At 33.5% G+C, this 20013-nt stretch overlaps 1 protein-coding gene across 34 annotated transcripts in view; it reads left to right on the plus strand.

Annotated features, from left to right (window-relative positions):
• PTPRD (protein tyrosine phosphatase receptor type D) overlaps positions 1–20013 on the plus strand; it is a 2222827-nt gene that overhangs the window by 1193696 nt on the left and 1009118 nt on the right. For all 34 annotated transcript variants that reach the window (XM_058695363.1, XM_058695354.1, XM_058695368.1 and 31 more), the window contains one exon: positions 15695–15728. The gene's annotated coding sequence lies outside the window, so the exon portion shown is untranslated. The remainder of the gene's footprint in view (positions 1–15694; positions 15729–20013) is intronic.

Below are 20013 nucleotides of genomic sequence, written 5' to 3' on the forward strand. Positions count from 1 at the left end.
TGCATTTTATTCCCTCAGATTATTCCTGTACCCACAGTATTCTCCATGCATAAAGTGCTTCCCAATTTTCTTGCCATCTCTCAAAATTCTATCCATCCTTCAGGATTCTACTAAAGCTCCATTTGTATCAGGAAACTATTTCCAGCAACACATCCCTAGAATTAGCTGTTTCTTTCTTGTCTGAAATCCAGTCGTGGAGATTTTGTATGAATGAGTGTTTATGCATGTGCATGTGTGTGTATGCGATTCTATATCTATTTGATCTCATCACATAAGCTTCCATTCATACTGTGTATCTTTTTTTCCTGGAAGTAAAGTACCCCCCACTTCCAGCCATTCCCAAATACCTCTTGATGGGGTTTAGGGAAAGCCATTCCAAAACATCCCACTCTGATAGATTGTTTTGCACTGAAGTTACTAAGAAACGATCAGTGCAAGAAGGTCATTCTGACCTTTTTCTGCTTCCTCAAAGGCAGGTAATAAGTTCCCCATGTGAAGAGTGCCCTGCCTGCACCTGGACAGTGGACGACATCTGTATAGCCCGAGATAGGGAATTCAGGAGCAAGAAGACTGTATGAGCAAACCTTGGTATTTCTTCATTAATTTGCTCATGTCAAACCCAAACTTCTTTAGTTTGTCAATTATTCCCGGATTATTTCTTTGTATAAAAGACATAAAACCTGCCTGCTTTGGTCACTTCTTGGGGGTTCATATCATTGGAGCTCCATACATACAAAATTAAATTTGCTTTTCCCCATTAATCTGCCTTGTGTCAATTTAATTATCAGGCCAGGCAACAAATCTATAAGGGAAGAAAGGAATAGTTTTCCTCCTCTATACTCTCTAACAAGTTGAAGACTTTCTTTTTTTTTTTTTAATTTTTTTATGTTTATTTATTTTTGAGACACAGAGAGAGACAGAGCATGAGTAGGGGAGGGGCAGAGAGAGAGGAAGACACAGAATCTGAAGCAGGCTCCAGGCTCTGAGCTGTCAGCCCAGAGCTCGACGCGGGGCTTGAACTCACGGACCGTGAGAGCATGACCTGAGTTGAAGTCTGAGGCTTAACTGACTGAGCCACTGAGGCGCCCCAAGACTTTCTTATTTTAGATTCTTGCTAATCTGGATTTTTTGTTTTTATATTTTTAATAAGTATCACATGTATGGATTTCTTCCCAGCATGGAATGCTTGTGTACTTAAAGGCTGTCTGTGCAGGGAAAGGAAGACATGGAAAAAATCCAACTTAAATTGGACATAGGAAACAAAAATATGAATTATGAATGGCAATGACAGAAGCCATTCTTTTCACATATATGTCTAAAAATATCTTATTTTTTGTGTACATTTCCATTGATTTCTGAGTTCAAATCACAGAACTTTCTTTTAATATAACTTCTTCCTGGGATTTATAGCAAAGCTGTGTACTGAATTTCAAGCACCCGTTACTGAAATACCATATGGACAGAATGCATATTTCAGCATATTGATTTGTGCCAGTAACCTCTGATCTAGAAGCCCACTTCATTTATCTAAACAATGGATGCTGTCTTTAAAGAAATCTAGCAAGTGCTGAATTTGTATAAGGCTGCTTCGTGATACTTCCTGAATATTTTATTGTGCTATATTACTTCACAAATGTGTTTGACAACAGATTTTTAATGATTTTTTTTAATATTCATATTTTCCTCTTGCAGTTAGTGAAGAATAATAGTTAGGCCAAAACATTATATTTCAATTATTCCACATATTTTTACATAAAATCTTTGATTTGGAACAAGTATTAGGCAAAAGATTTTCCTCTTTCAACTGTATCATGTATACCAAACATAAAATATTTGAAAACTTAGGGTTTGTGGGGAGTTTGTTCTTATTGTTGTTGTTGTTACTTGAAATATTAGTTCATATAATAGAATAAGATCTTTGTAGTCATCATCCAGTAAACTAAAAAATCAACTGCTTCTCTACTATTCTGTTAGGATTTTAGATAATAATCATTTAGGGGCTTTTTTATTATTACTTGGAATGCCAAGTTTTCTACTTCTAGCCTCTGCTGATTCTTCCTAATAGTGGGTTCCTTTACTCTTATGGTCCATAATTTTTACATGGTAATCTCATCTTCAGTGAGAGCTCTTTTTCATGGAAGTTTTATATACTATATGCAGCTGGTTGTGGCAGCCTCCTTTCAGATCTGTTTAGAATTTGCTTCTAACTCATGAGATATGTTATTGGTCTTGAATTAGTTTAATATGATTTTTCTGGCTTCTAGAAAAGTAATACTTAATTCAACACTGCTGCATATTCGAATTGGAAAAGGATTTCCATATCAGCTTAGTGGACCATATTGCTAGTAGTTTCACCTTTGGAGAAGCTCAAAGTATACTAAAACATTCAGATGCATTATAAAAAGTACCTAAAGCCCAGTGTGGGAAGTTCAGTGATGAAATCTAAATTAAAAGCCATATTGGGTATTATTATAGATGGCTATAGCTGTGGTAGGAGTGGACCAATGCATAAAATACTATTGTAGGTGGAATAATCTTAACTTTATAAAAATACTGTGGGCATACTATCCTTAGATAAGTTCAGTATATGTATGTTCATCTTTGTATTAAAATCAGAAAGACTGATATGAGAATAATGCACATCTATCCTTGTTAGGTAGGAATATTGTAATGGAGTGAAGATGCATTTCAGAAAATTTGTAGAATCTATGTCTAAGTTTGGGTCAAAACAATCATAGTTTCCTACTTTCTTAACAAATATTTATTTCAAAGACCCTAAAATTTTGAGATATATTGAGTGATATCAAAAAAAAAAAAAACCTCTGCTGAGTCTGACAAAATAACAAAATTGGAAAATTTCTATTACTTTGAAGGAAACAATTTTAATACTAGAGTGACAGTACAATATCACTGAAGACCCATTTTGTGTCAGGCAGTGTGAGGGAAATTCACATTCATATTTAATTATCACATTCAGCCTTTTCTACAGATGGGAAAACTAACCCAGAGTTAAATATTAGTAAACAATGGTGTTGCTTTTCAAACTAGGCTCCATCTAAAACTCCAAATCCCTGTTCTTTGTTTAATATAATCTGTATTAATATAATAATTTTTATTTACATTTTATTATAGCATTTACTAAGAATTAAGTAGAACTGGAGGGAAATTATTCACTTGTTTTCTATTTTTAATTAAAATGAACCCCCCACTTGAGAGTGATGTTAAGTTTTCATTTTATTATAATGTCCTAGGACTCTGAACAAACAAACAGTACAGGTATGAATCTCAACACTAGCACATTTGAAAATGCAGCACACACATTGTAGAATCATAAATAAGCCGTATGGGTTGAAAAAAATTGCTTGTCATACATGCAATTTTCTTAAATGATTCCTTGTAAATGGTAGTTTATTTGTTTCAGATTTTGCTGGTTCAGTGGAGTGTAGTCCCCAGCTGATCCAAAATTTTAAGAAAGTGATACCCAATTTGCACATATAATCATATTCTTATGAATGTTAAATAATAAATAAACAGAAACCAAAGAAACATCAGTAATGATTCAATCAGTACACTTATACAGTAAATTCTCTGCATTTTTCTTCTTTCTGTTGCCATTGTTACTCTAGTGGTTTTGGTTCAAAGATTTATAGCTCCACCTATAAGTAACTTAACCTACAGATAGTTTGCTACTCTGTGCTGTGCGAATAAACATTCTTCTGATTGTTCCAATTTTTTTTTAATTTTAAATTACTGCAATGTAAAATTATTCTATATTCTAACTCAAATTTTGCAAGACATAAATTATAGGAGGTGAAACAGTATTCTTTTATCATAAATATAATAATACAATTCCAACAAAAACATAACGAATAGTTTTTACCAGGTTTTGAACTGAGTTTACATGTGATAGGCAATTTATTCCTTGCAACAGATTTATGAAGGAAATATGATTCCCCAAACTTAAAGATGAACAAATGAAGAAACTGAGCCTCAGCAAGTTTAAATAACTTAAAATAAAATATTATGAATAAATTAATTACATTAATTAAATGTAAATAAAATAAGAGGGAATAAATAGTGGTACTAGAATTTTATCAGGCTTTTTGACCCCTGAAATCATATTCCAAATGACTATGTTATGCCAATTTTCAAATTTTGTTTTTGTTGTAGACAAAGAATAGACTTTGTAGACTTAGAATAAGACAAATTTTTTCTTATATCTTGCCACCCAGAGACAACCACTCGTATTTCAATAAATATGTCTTTTTTGTGTATATGATATTTATCCCTTATTTGTGTATGTGTGTGTGTACATATCTACATACACACACAAAAGAACTGTGAGTGTATCATCACAAAACATGTACAAATGTGTTTATGGAAGCACTATTCATAATCATCCTAAAGTAGAAGCAGCCTAAATATCATCAACAGTAGAATGGGTGAATAAGACATGTCTATTCACATATTGGAATCCTACACATCAGTGAAAATAAATGTATATATATCATCATGGTTGATACTCACAAACTTAGAACAAAAAAGGTCAGACACCAAATCAGACACAATCTATGACTCACTTATGCAAATTTCAGAAACAAACACACCAGTCTGTGGTGTTCAAAGTCAAGTAATGAGGACATGAACTAACATGATGGGGGTGAGATTGAAAAGAAGAAATAGTAAAAATTAAACAAGAGCATGAAATTTTTGTTTCCTGTATGTGGGTACCAAAAGAGAAAAAGAAGGTTTACTTTGCAATTTTGAGTTAGTCGGTGACAGGAGGAGGGAAAACCAAGAGAAAGCCTTCATATAGACTAAGAACTTGGACTTATGACTAATTGACTTTGAGGTGGCAGTGGGATGTCTGCATGGAGAAGTCTCCCAGAAAGTTAAAGATTAAGAAAGAAGTTTTGGTAAGAGCTATGCGTAATAGGAAATCTCATCTTTGTAAATATTTGAAACTATGCTAATGGATTAAGATGTTCAAGAAAAGGCTGTCACATAATCCAAGATCATGGACAATTCTTATTTCTTGTTTGGGGAAGAATAAAAATGTGCAAAGAAGGAACAAAAGATATTAGAAAATGTTAGCCATGATAACTGGAAGAAGGAAGAGAAGGACAAGAAGGAGTGGCTAAAGAATGGCATGGTGAATAGTTCATTACAGTGCTCACAAGCCAAATCTATGCTAAATTTATCTAATCCATGCAAACACAGTATTTTCTGAAATAAGCACCATTATTACCATTTACAGATGAGAGGACTGAGGTCAGAGAAGTTAGGTAATTTGCTAATTTTCTCACGTTTATGCAGTCAGTGGCAAAGTCTTAATTCAAATCCAATACTTCTAGCTCCAGAGATCACGTTTTTAGCATTACAGTGGAAAAGAAGCAGAAAAATACCTTTGCTTTGGTATAAAGAAAAGAGTTATTGGGAGAAGATCTATTCAATCATTAAAAATTTTCAAAATCAAGGTACATTAATTGAGAATTTGCAATCATCAAATTGGCCTAAGACTTCCTTTGCAAGAATGAGTGAATGGTAATGGAGCCATTTGAAAGTGGAGAGAAAGGAGTTTATATAACATATTATTTATTTTATTTTTAATGTTTATTTATTTTTGAGAGAGAGAGATTGAACAAGTAAGGGGAAGGGCAGAGAGAAGGCGACAGAGAATTCGAAGCAGGTTGCATGCTGTTACTGCAGAGCCCAAGGTGGGGCTTGACCCACCTTGTAAGATCATGACCTGAGCTGAAGTCAGATGCTTGATCAACTGAGCCACTCAGGCACCCATATTACATATCTTTTAAAGGTCACACTGTTCCTCAACCCTGTCCCCTCCTACCCCCCCCCCCAGAATCTTGTACCTGAATAATTTTCCTGTCTGCAAGAACATCTTCCTTAAGTACCTATGTTTATCATAATCCTCTTATACCACAATATTCCCTTTCAATTTTGCTACTGGCTTCATTCTCTCACAGACTTTCTTTAAACTCCTTATTTTTGGAAGTGGTATTGAAAACTCAAGTGTATATCATATTCTTCCTCTTCTCACACCATTTTTGAATTGTTGAAAAAGTGTGTGTGTGTGTGTGTGTGTGTGTGTGTGAAGGGAAACCTCCATTGGAAAAATGAGTGAATTTTGCAAATGGAAATCTTTATTTTAGTGAAAAGGTAGAACTTTGTAGAAAAGTTGAATTTTTTTCACAGTAGAACAGAGGATGTGCCAAGAAACTGCACTGAACTTTATGGGAAACATTGCCCTACATACTGAAACATTTGCCTTTGAGTAGAAATCAGGGAAAGAAGAGGTAAAGAGGAAAAAGTTTTCAGTAAGAGGGAAGTACATATTAATGTGGGCCACATATTAGGGGAACAGATAAGAGAAGTAGACAGAGATTCCAATTGGAATATTTACATGTTAGTAATATTTCCTTAATTACCACCAACCAGCCAGGCCCCGTAGCTCTAATATGGGGAAACTGAAGAAACAGACCCAGGGACAAAGTCAGGGATGTAAGACACTAAGGATGTATATATTTGAAAACTGTTAATTTATACATTATAGATTTCCTTGTTATATAGAATCATAACTTCCTTAATACTACCTAACTTTCACATTTTTCAACTATATAACTTTGTTCTCAAATCTCCTCTATTTTGTTCTCCAATCTTCTCTATTAATTAGTTTATTTATTTATTTATTGAATCTTCTCTATTCATTAGTTTATTTATTGAATTTATTTATTCATTAGTTTATTTATTGTAGAGCTCAATCTCTACTTCAAGTTTAATGTTCTAAGACTTCTACTAAAGAGTAAGAGAGAATAAGAAGGCTGAATTTGGTTGTTCCTACCTCCAAATCAAAACAATAGCAGTGATTGGTCCTTTCTTTGTAATGGCAATTTTCAGAGAATAATTTTAATATATTTCAAAAACACCTATCTTCTTAGGTATGTGCAGATTCTCCTTGAAATCCTATTTTAGCTCTTCAATCATCCCAATATATTTTTCTTCTCTAAATAGAATGCAAAGGTAGATTTTACATTATTAGCACTTCATATTCCAAACATAAGTTATCCAAGGAAAACATTTTTAATGTACAACGAAAAGCATAGCAAAATTAAATAGCAAATTCACTACATTTTTTTAAGACAAACAGATTAAATGTGTAGAAAATATGCAAAGCTGTAGTGTTTGCCATGTGTTAGCAAATTAAAAATTATCTCAAGAAAAGGAAAAGCCAAAGGGCAAACATCAGTACAATTTCCAAAGACTACGTAAAAATGATTTTAGCATTGGAAAAAAAGATAGGTGGAAACAATGATAAATATGGGAGAAAGAATGCATTTTGTTAAGCAATGGTCTCCCCAGAATTACAGGATAAAAATTCAATTTTGCACCAACCATGTTCAAGTCTTCCAGAGATTATGATTTTCTACAGCTTTATTTTGTCATAACAAAGAATAGTTTAACATTGCATAAACCCAAAGCATAACTTTACTATGACACAGATCCTGAATTTACAATTGTATTAATTGAAACCGAAGCAGATTTACTCAGACTAATATTATAAGCCATGCCCTAGAACAAGAAGCTGCTTGTGAAATTTGTTTCAGTTTGTGTCCATCTACATATTTCCTTTAAGATTAAAAGACTCTAATGATTTATTTCTATTTTTACTTTATTTATTCTACTGGTGTTAGATGCACATTTTGTTGCTTTGCCTACAGTTTCCATAGTGGTTGGTAACACTCAAGCAATCTGAGAGTCCATCACCGAGTTCATTCTTCCTGAAGAAACCATTGTGATTTTCCATGTTGCTAAGTTATATAACCTGCAAAAAATAGGATCAAATAAAGTAAATAGAACAACATTAAGCTGCAATTTCATTATGAATTTATTGTATCTCCTTTCACTGAAATGTGTGATTCAAGGAAAAACAATATCATGATGTCATTTATTTTCCTATTGAATTAATCTGTGGGTTTTAGATTTTGAAAGGAATTAGGAGGAAATGAAGGAGAGTGGTAGTTATAAGAAGTGTTTGGTACTGGAATAATAGAGAACAGGTTGAAATTGACAGATCATCAAAGTGCCACTGGAATGTTATTGTGAATTCAGAAATGCTGGAGAAGGAAATATAATTTCATTGAATCTAAACCATAAGCCACATGAAGCATAAGTCAACTTTGTTTATTGAGGCACCTAGCACAGAATGTACTAAGTACATACTCAGTAAAGATGGAATTCAATTTCCCTCTCTAGCTAAGCTGCACAGAACTTGATTGTAATTTGCCTTCAGTTCTCACTCTTAATATTGGAATTCCTCAGACTCTGGTATTAGCCTTACACTCTTTGCTACTGACTCACACTCCACTATCCATGCCTTTAGATACCACCTCTATGATAATGATTCCCAATACGTATCTCCAGACCTAATTTCTCCTCTGACTACTGATTACTACACCCAACTTCATACTTAATATTTGTACTCACATAACTAAGAAATACTTCAGCGTAACATGGCTAAAATAGAATCATCACAGCTGATAACACACATATAATTAAACCTATATTCTCTACCAGTCTTGTCTCTCTCAGTAAATACCATCAACATCCATTCAATTACTAAATTTCCAACCAGTAACTGTCCTTTATCTCTTTCTTTTACTCACGACCCACATGCAATCCATCAGTAAATTTTGTTGACTTTACCTTTGAAATGCATTCTAGGTCAACCTAGATCTATCGAATTTTCTAGCTCACCAAATATACTATAGTCTAAAACACTACAAGTCCTTTTCTGGGAAGTTTCAGAACTCATCTCTCAGTTTTTACCTCTGCCTCTGCTTTCCATTTTTGAGTAGGCATAGGCATGTTTCATACAAAATCAGGCAATGTCACTACTACTTAAAACCTCCAGTGACTCCCTATTGCTCTTAGAATACAATCCAACTTCTTAACAATGGCCACCATCCAATCTGTAATATGGCCTCACCTATCTCTACAATGTATCTTTTGCCGCTCTTTCCTTTTCACTAGATTCCAGGTACATTGGCCCTCTTTCTGTTTCTTGAATATAAATTCATACAACACCATATGTGTTCACTATCCTTTTACATAAACATTTTATCATCTTATCTTGCATGACTGTCTTGTTCTGTGTTATTAGGCCTTACCATCCAAAATATTCTTCCTCTGAGCCTCATTACTTATTTAATTTTGTCCATTTCACTAATTGTGTGAAATTATTTTGTTTTATTTGTTTAGTTGCTTATTTTCTTTCTCCCCCTCACCCCTCCATGTGTCAACAATGTAAGTTGGAAACATGTCCACATGGCTACCACTGTATCCCCAGTGAGAACAGCACACAACACATAGTAGATGCTAAAAACACTTGTTTAATAAATGTTAAAAATAATTATTTTATCTAGAGTAAAGAAAAAATAAAGCTTAAATTGTGCTTTACTCACTTTAACTCACTATTTTGTTATTTGCTTGATATTGCATAATTGTAGATTCATTAAATATATCACATGGTTAAAGTATTTTTATTGTGTAAATATTTAAACAAGAGAACAAAGAGCACCATGATAGTCTTTTTAATGGAAGTGCTTGAAGGTATGTAGAGTGACCAGGCAGGGATCTCAAAGTCTAAGAGGAAAAATGGATACAAAGAGGAAACAAAAGGATCAAAATCAATAGTCCTTTATGTTCTGGAGACAACACATAGCAGATGCCAGTTGAACACTAGGAGAACCAGTTGGTTAATCCTTTCTTCTCTGAGAGTTTCATGGGGGTGGGATAGATTCCTTAGGCTTGAGACTTCAGTTTTAAAACCAAGACAAGTTGGTCACCCTAGTTAAAAATAAGGACTTTTGCTATTTATATTTTTAATATCTTCCCCTTTACTTCTTTCCCATCTACTTCTATAAATAAAAGCCCTTAGAAAACTATAAAAATAGCTTTGTTGGTTTTGAAAATATATGAGAGGGGAGAACAGTGTCCTGTTTTTCAGTGGAACTAAGAAGCAAGTAGATGCTGCTGAGCATGAGTAGTGATGACTAAAAAACTTTAATAGGAAGGGTGATACAATCCTGGGAAGAAGAGGAAGGAGAGTATCAGAATCGCCATCTTTAACTAGCAGTTGAGTTCACTAACATTTTGTTAGAGGAAGTTGTTGAGAGACCATGACCATAGTTGACCCATGAGCTGGATCCAAGCAGTTGAGGCTCATTACCCTTCTCCAGTCCTTGGAATGTACTTTCTGCCCACTGTTCCCATAGCTAGAGTCTCTTCAAGGACAAAACCTTGACAGAGTAATATGTTGTTGAGACCATCTGGACTATCTATACATGTGGCTGAACCCTGTTGGGGCCTCTGTATATACCTTTAAGATCTGTTGGGCAAGTGCAGAGATCTGCTCCTTTTGAAGCCACCCAAGACAAGCCTCATATGTAACTTTCCTTGCTTGGTTAAAAACCTGCCACCTACCACTCTGGGTGGTCTGCTTTTTTTCTTATTGAGTCTCTCCCTGCCCTCCATGTAAGGGGCCAGTTTCAGATTTCACCTGGAGAACTCCTGAGGTTGTGATCCAACACATTTATTGTGATTACTGATGTATTTGTATTTATTTTGTTGTGTGCTTTTAATTTACTTAGCTATTTCTTTTTTTAATTTATTTTAAAATTTTAATTCATTTTTGAAAGACAGAGAGAGACAGAGCACTAGTGGGGGAAAGGCAGAGAGAGAGGGAGACACAGAATCTGAAGCAGGCTCCAGGCTCTGAGTTGTCAGCACAGAGCCTGACACGGGGCTGGATCCCACAAACTGTGAGATCATGACCTGAGCACTTAACAAACTGAGCCACCCAGGCACCCCTTTACCTAGCTATTTCTATGCATGATATCTCTCTCTTTTTTGTAGTCATTTCTTTATCTTTTTTCCCCTCCTACTCAACTGGATGTTAGACCTTTGTGTGTGTGTGTGTGTGTGTGTGTGTGTGTGTGTGTGGTTACCTTTAAGTTTTAATGCTGATACCTCATTTAAGTATAAAGCTAATGAATATCCTTACCCTTATCCCAAATAATATAAGAGCTTTAGAACACTCTATAACCCCTCTAATCAACCTTTTGCATATTCTAGATGTGCAGTGTTTTCAGTCACTTTATCTCCAAATTGATTATTAATATTATATTATCATATTTTATACATTATTGATATTACTATATTATCCTATTGTCTTATATAGTTAGTGATATTTTTTAGATTTACCTATATGAATCAGTTTCTTTACTTACCATTCTTTCTTACATCCCTTTCTTTCTGAATTCAGTTTACTGCTACCTAAATTGTATCTTTTAGATTTCCCTCAGTAAAGGATGTAATAGAAACTAATGATTTTTTTTGTCTGAAAACATCTCTTTTAACCTTCATTAGTAAATTAGTGTATAGACAGGTAAAACCTGCTGTAATAGTTATTTTCACTTAGCACAGTTGAGATATGATTCTTCTATTCTACATCTTCTATTCTTGTTGAAAAGTTTGCTGTAAACCTAACCTGCTCCTCTTTAAATACCTATTTTGTCTTCTAGCTATTTTTTAATTTATGTTTGTTTGTGAGGGAGATTTATTGGATTTATCTTGAGATTCATCTAACTTCCTGAAGAAATAGGTAAATAGGTAGATTTATATAAATAGATGTATATAGACATACAGATACTTTTCAAAAGTTATATATATTAATATCACAACTCTTGAACACTTTTCATATATTACTTTTTAAGGTTCCTTATGCTTGTTGTCTTTCTGGCTCTTATTAGACACATGTTGGACCATCTGACCCATTTTTTTGTGTCTCATATCCTCTTTCTTATCACTTTTACTTCCTCATTGTTTCTCTGGTAATGTTATGGACAATTTATTCAGCCCTTCATGTTAATTATATCTTAGCTAATATATCTGTTTATTAATTTTAATGATTATATTATTATTTGTAAAATTATAATTGCCACTCATGGAAAATGCTCTTGTTCTTTTGCTAACATCTTGTTTATTTCATATATTTTCTCCCCATCTTTCATTTTTAATTATTTTAAGTATTTTCTAATCTATGTTTAGTAATCTCATTATCAGAATGTTTTGGTGTCTCTAATCTTGCTCTTTGATCTTTCAGTTGAATTTCATTCAAGATTTACTCATTATTTGATAATTATGGATTTGAACTCCTGCTTAGCTTGGCTTTATATTCATAATTCCTAAATCCTTTGTTGGGCGTGTGCCCTTCCAAAGAATTTTGGAGACTGAGTCCACAAGGTACCAATCCAGAAATACTTTTTTTGTTAAATCCTCTCTGTGGAATTTCTCTGTTCTTGTTAGCAGTTTCAATTCAACCACCATACCTGTGTAAAAGATTTTCATGAGAGACTTTTCAATCTTTTGTCCTTGAAATCCCAAGACTCTTGACAGAGATTCAAAAATGTCTCAGAGAACCAAAAGATCAGTGACTCCTTATCAATCATTTCCACATTTTCTTCTTCAGTTCGGCCTCTGAAGATTTCCTTAATGTATTTCTCTGAGTTTTGTATTTCAAGCAATATTTGTTATACTTTATCTAGTTTTCTATAAATTTTTATAAGATTCTTTGTTTTTGGTTTATAATATTTGATGTATATTTTTGACAGAAATAGAGCTACTTTAATTTCTATTTTTATTTTAGTTCTGTAAAATAAAGAACTTGCAACTAATTATGAGTGAAGCAAGAGTCATTTGTATTTCAAGAGTAAAAAAGTAAGACCAAATATGTATCCTTTATCTTTACACACACACACACACACACACACACACACACACAGACTATTCTGGACTTTGGCTGAGGAGCTGTTTATGGAATATAGGTCTTGAGGCTTAGTCATCCCAATTCCCTTTCATTCTCAGTTTCTTTCCCTGTTATCACTGATCTGCCATTTCAGCTTAAGTCATGGACTTGGTCACAACTAATATGAGAAATGAAGACTGGAGTTTTTGTATGAAGAAAAGGAAATGCCAAAAGAAAGAAATCTGATAAAATTAGAAAAGAAGAGAATCACTCTGACCACTTATGCATATATCTATATATCTGCATGCATGTGTGTTCGCTTGTCAGAGAAATAGATACATATATGTATGTATTATATATGCATGTATGTATTTCAGTGATATTATTGGAACTCAAGAATTTCATAGCTAAAATAATTTTCTATGCCCAGAGTGTGTACCTATTTGCATTTGTTTTCATAATTATTTCTGTAATTGGTTCTACAAGTAAATGCAGAAATAGCTGGCTTATTCCTACCACCTGCTTGGTAGAGATATACAGAGAAGGCAATAATACATATTTAATTTATTCTTATTTTTCCCACGAATCATACAATCACAATATTAGAATGATATTCCACTTAGTATTCTGTTCCTACATTCAAACACCCTGGTTCTTTAATAGAAAATAGATGCTCTTTATGAGAATTAAATGGTCAAATATAGAGAGGTAGATGACTAATTGTAAGTGTTATTTGAATACATTTGCATATGAAAGGACCTCTAAAAACTTCTTTTAAGAAAAAGAATTTTGTAGGTGCATGTGTTATCCATAAATCATTTTATTTAGGATGACTCCTTTCCCATAATCATGCCAGTATCTCTGGAATCAAAACAAAAGTTCCAAAGTTTTTTGATAAGATCTTTTTTCATGTCTCTCAATCAATTGGTTATCTACTTAGTAAGTTATCTGTTTTATGTGGAACAGAACCATATCTGTTTTATATGGTACATTCTTAGGACCTGATCAAAATGCAGAAGAAAAAAGATAATGGAAAATATATTTAGAAATGAAAAGAAAAAAAAAAAGAGAGAAAGGGGAAAAAGGAGAAAGAAGGAAATTTGGATCAGCAAGCATAGTGAATTTGACAGATGAACATGTAAATTAAGAAACATTGCTATTGTTTTAAATATTCATATAAATCTTTAAATCAGTATAAAATTTTGTTATTCAAGAATTCTTTTTCTTGATATTTAACATATTACATGAAAACAAAAAGCACTTAATAATATGGATGAAGTGATAGCCAATTCATAATCATCCGGGGAAAAATTGATATGAATAATTGAACAGAATTGTTTAACTTTTTGAAACCTGAAGTAATTGTGGGCCCCGAAGGATAATGAAGGATAAGACATTGTGTAAGTGTGTAATGCATTTGCATACTTTATATAAGCAGATTCTGCTCTCACATAGTTAACCTGGTCAAGTGTACAAAATTACAAACAAGGCAATGTTATCATTTTATTCTCTATAAAAATATAGATTCCCTTTTCTAAGATGATGCTACTAATTTCAGTCTTGTTGATGGGGTGATCATTTAATGGCTCCAGGCAAATCTGTCACTGTTCCTCAAAACACTAATTTCAAACATATGCTGTGCTAATAGAGGGCCAGAAAGTATTATCACCTTTCCACAAAATTCAAGCCTGGAAAAAAAAAAAAAAGATTTTTAAACAATGCAAAAAATATCTTAAAGAACTTGCTTAAAAAGCCATTTATTAATAGAAGAAATTTTCTTTAATTTCATTGTTTAATTTTATTTTTTCATGAGACTGAAGGTTTCATTCGTAATGGAGATTACTATTTCTTTAAAATGCAAGTGCTATTACCATAAACAGGTGCAATGCAATAATGCTTTTAAAGGATAACAGATGAACATGAAAAAAATGTACACAACATGTTACCTTTATATTAAATAAATTGTTCCATTTATCTTATGAATCATCTTCTGGATATCTCCCATGTCAAAGACATAACAGGGAGTCTTCTGGGTAGGCAAAAATGAACATGGTCAGGGCATAAACAACCATCTATAATACAAGAGACCATCTGTTGAGTACTATAGTAGAGGTACAAAATATGTTGGAAACATATAGAAAAAGAAGAGTAATTCCTTCACTGGGTGTCAAGACAAGCTTCATTGAGATGTTAGCTGAGGTGGCCCTAAAAAAATGGGTAGAAAGAATATGGAGGTGGAGAGAAAGTGGTGAACCAAAATATTGTTTTTAAAAAAAAGCATGTGTTTAAGACATAACCTGAGTACAGGGCACAGGGGAAAATAGTAGGAGAGAAACTTGAGAGGTAGAATCAGGACTCACGAGAGAATTAGTGGCAGAGTCTTAGAATGGTAGAACAGGAGCAGCTGACTGAAGCTGCTGAACACTCTGCTAAATATTTCAGCTTTTCTTGTACAAACAACAGAGTGAATTTTTTTATCACAGCAAGGTGATTTATATATTATCATCAGAGCTGTGTATTAGGATAAGATTTCATGATTATGTTCATGCCAGGACAAGGACTGTATTATACAGGATTCTCTGTACTTTTAAACTTGAACATCAGAATAAAATATGGTTGCAAAACATACATTTGCCAGCATGCATATACAAAAAAATTTCAAAGACAACCAGCTATCTAATTTGGATCTAAAGTGGTGAGGATAAAACACTTTCATATGAAATAATTAAATAATTGAGATCAGATTATGTATCTTTATAGCTTATTTAATTTTGCTTCTGTAGATAAATGCACAATATGTGTTTGAAGATGACTTAAAAGTCTTCGGTAGTTTTTATATTGCAATATCAAAATATATTTTTGTTGTTTCAGATGATGGTGCCTGTCAATTAACTGAACAACACTGGTAAGTTGGTTTTTCTCTTCTCAAATCTGTGTAGAATGTTTTTCTTTCTGATATTCAAAAGGATTTATGTTGCCTATGAAATCTGCAAAAACATGAACACTTACATAGACTGAAAGTCAAGCATGCCCTGAGGTCAGCTATATTTTTTTCCAGGGATTAACCTCTCCCTTTTTACTTCTGAATTAAGCCAAGACTGGAAATCAGAAAGTATCCTGTACATGTACACCAGGAGTATAGGAGGGGCATTATTGTCCAAACGTTTTCCATTAAATGCATACCATATGTTTGCCCAGAGATGACTCTGAGAAAACACCCAAATGTTCATACCACCAAAGGCCATATATATATATATATATATATATATATATATATATATATGCAGATGTATATAAAAGCAGATGTTTCTCTCTTTTCCCTCTTATTTCATAGAGGTGTTAATGACCATGGTCATGATGTACACACAGACTGATTTTCATTTTTCCAGTCTCATAACTGACTAAATATGACTTTGTTTTAGTTGAATCAGCATACTGGACAGCAGAAATCAAAGGACAGTTTTCTGTTTTTGTTAGGAACATGCTTATTTGTGGCTCCTTTTGTGGACTTCTATTGGGTAACATTTTATGTTGGGGAGTGAAACAGGTATTAAATGTTGTGGGAAGTAATATTAATGATCATAATGAAATATCTGCTGCAATAGTATGCTCTCAAAAGGGAAAAAGAAAGAAAGAAAGAAAGAAAGCAACAAAAAACTGGTTCTTGCCAGCTCCCCAGTTCTGCTTTCCCCTTTAATTAACTGATTATTTCAGGGTAAACTGTGAAGGGTCAGAAAAAGTCAATCTGGTTTAGTTAAATAATTTTAAAGTGTATGAGATAAAATTTTACAGAAAATAAATGTATTTTTTTTAATAGTACAGTCTATGCAAAGGCTATCCTATCATCACCTTGCAATAGTCAAAATATAAGAATCAATAGTGGTTGGGGGGTTAGAGAGATCTAAACATAACATAAGTAAATATGATTATTGGTGTGCTTGAAAGTACTTGACTTTTGCCTTCAAAATATAGTAGGATGTCACTGTTTTTGTATCATTTTACCATTGACATTAATCAGTGTTATCCAGTCTAATTGTTAACTTATTCAGATTTCAAGGAGATTATCAGGAAGGCAGGATAGAAGTCTGACTAGGTTGGATGAGTCAGTAACAGTATATAATGAAGCTAAGAGGCCTTAGTTGTCCAGTCTTAGAAGGAAATGTGAAGGCTTTTCTGGAAGCTGGATTCCCCTAGGAGGCTGGAGAAGACCATGAAAGTAGAAATTCTAAAATCAGTCTGAAGCTTTCTGCTCAAACTTTTCCTCTAAATGAGTGTTTCTTCACCCAAATGGCATGTCAGAATCACCTGGGGTATTGAAAAAAAATTAGTTAATACCTGGGCCCCACCCAGACCAGTTAATTCAGTCTTTCTGGGTGGAGCTTAGCATGATGCTCCAGCTTGCTGGTGAGTCCAGGAGCAACTGGAGTTGAGAAGCAGTGTCATATATTAGGGCTTGACATTTTTTTGCAAATTCCCAAGTGATATTGATTTTACTGCTCCATGGACTACAGTTTAGGTAATAGAGGCCTACCAGTCCCCATAAGTTTTTCCACATGTCCCAGGAGGGTCAGTATTACTTGGGAGTAGTTACCTTTTTTTCAAAGATGAAGGGAGTGAAGGAAAGGGTAGAAAGGAGAAAAAGGACATCCAAAAATGGCACATCGTGTAGATTTGTGTAGAATATTCAGTTCCCCACATGATTGAATTTGAAAGGCAATGGAAAAATTCCTGCATTCCAAAATATCTAATCTCATGAAATAATATGATGCCTGAATTTGCAGTATTATAATTCATTTCATTTTAGTGCTTTTTAAACTGAATGTACAAATACTATTCTTTGGTACAATTGTTACAAATATAGAGGATCAAGAAAGAGGGGCAGAATTGGCAGGAATCTGAATTTTAATAATCATTCCAGGTGATGTAATCAAGAATGAAGCTTAGAAATTAACATTGTCAAAATGTCCATACTACCCAAAGCAGTCGATAGATTCAATATAATCCCTGTAAAAATGCCAACAGCATTTTTCACAGAACTGGAACAAATAATTCTAAAATTTGTATGGAACAAAATACCACAAAAGCCAAAGCAATCTTTAGATAAAACAAAAAAACTAGTGGTTTCACAATTCCAGGTTTCAAAATATACTACAAAGCTGGAGTAATCAAAATAGTTTGGTGCTGGCACAAAAATAGACACACAGATCAGTGGAACAGAATAGAGAGCCCAGAGCGGGGTTTACCCACACTCATATGGTCAGTTAGTCTATGACAAATGAGGCAAGAATATGCAAAGGGAAAAAGTCTCTTTAATAAACGGTGCTGGGAAAACTGGACTACATACAAAAGAATGAAACTGGACCACTTTCTTATACCTTACACAAAATTAAACTCAAAATGAATTAAAGACTAAACGTGAGAACTGAAACTAACAATCTTAGAAGAGAACATAAGCATTAATAGACATCAACCTTAGCAATATGTTTCTAGATATGTCTCCAAAGGCAAGGAAAACAGAAGTAAACATAAACAATTCAAACTATATCAAAATAAAAAGCTTTTGCGCAGTGAAGGAAAGCAAAAGACAAAACAAAACAAAAGACAACCTGATAAATAAGAAAATGTATTTGCAAATGATATACCCAATAGGGAGTTAATATCCAAGATATATAAAGAAGTGATGCAGATCAACACCAATAAATAAACAAATAAATTCATAAATACATAAGTAAAATATGATTAAAAATGTACCTAAACAGCCATTTTTTTCAGAGAAGACTTCACAGATGGCCAATAGACACATAAAAAGATACTCAACATCACTAATCATCAGGAGAATGCAAATCAAAACTATAATGAGATATCATCTCACACCTGTCACAAGGACTAAAATCAAGAAAACAAAAAATAACAAGCGTTGGTGAGGATGTGGAGAAAAAGGAATCCTTCTACACTATTGGGGGGAATATAAATTGGTGCAGTCACTGTGGAAAACAATATGAAGTTTCCTCAAAATGATAAACACAGAAATACTATATAATCCAATAATTCCACTACTGGGTATTGACCTAAAGAAAACAAAAAAACTAAGTTGAAAAGATATATGCACCCCTACATTTATTGCAGCATTATTTACAATAGCCCCAATGTAGAAGCAACCTAAGTGTCCACTGATAGACAAAGAGATGGGGAGATGTGGTATATGTGTGTATGTAAGTGTATATGTGCATGTATATATGTACACACACATGTATACATACATATACATAATGGAATATTGCAGAGCCATGGAAAAGGATGATATCTTGCCATTTGGGACAATATAGATGGACCTAGTGGGTATTATGGTAATAATTCAGACTGAGAAAGACAAATACCTTATGATTTTACTACTATGTGGAATCTAAAAAACAAAACAAATGAATAAACAAAAAAAGCAGAACCAGACCTATAAATTCAGATAACAAGCTAGTGGTTTCCAGAGGAAAGGGAGGTGGGGATAGGCAAAATGAGTGAAGGGGAGTGGAAGATACAGGTGTCCAGTTCTGGAATAAATAAGTCACGGAAATAAAAGGCACAGCATAGTCATTGACTATAGTCAATGATTTTGTAAGAGCATTGTATGATGACAAATGGTAGCAACACTTGTGAGCATGGGCTCAAAGGCCAAAAAGTTTGAATTTGAGTCCCAGAGCATAACTATAGAGAAGTTGAATCACTATCTTCTACACCTGAAACTAATGTAAAATTGTGTGTCAACTATACTCACATAAAAAATATTTTAAGCAAGAATGGAGCTTAGAAGCCATTGTTTTAGACTATACACTACCTTTTTTCCTGGCCTTCTTGTAATATACGACATATACCTCTTCTTTAATATTTTATATGTACAATTCCATATGTTAATAGAGGTCCAATATAACAGCAAAATAACAATAATAGTTAAGTTAGATAGTGTTTACTGTTTTGTTAGGCACTATTCTGAGTGCTTTGTATTCTTTAAAACAATCCCAGATAATGTATACTTTTGCTATTGTCTTTACATGTAGGGAAACTGGGAAACAGAATGTTAAATTGCCTAAACTCACATAGCTGATAAGTGGTAGAACTGGGATTCAAACTCAAACTTTTTGGCTTTTGAACCCATGCTCTACTAAACTACCAACTGTGAATTAATACACATATTCAAC

Source organism: Neofelis nebulosa, chromosome 12 (assembly GCF_028018385.1).
Source record: "Neofelis nebulosa isolate mNeoNeb1 chromosome 12, mNeoNeb1.pri, whole genome shotgun sequence".
Classification (NCBI taxonomy): Eukaryota; Metazoa; Chordata; class Mammalia; order Carnivora; family Felidae; genus Neofelis; species Neofelis nebulosa.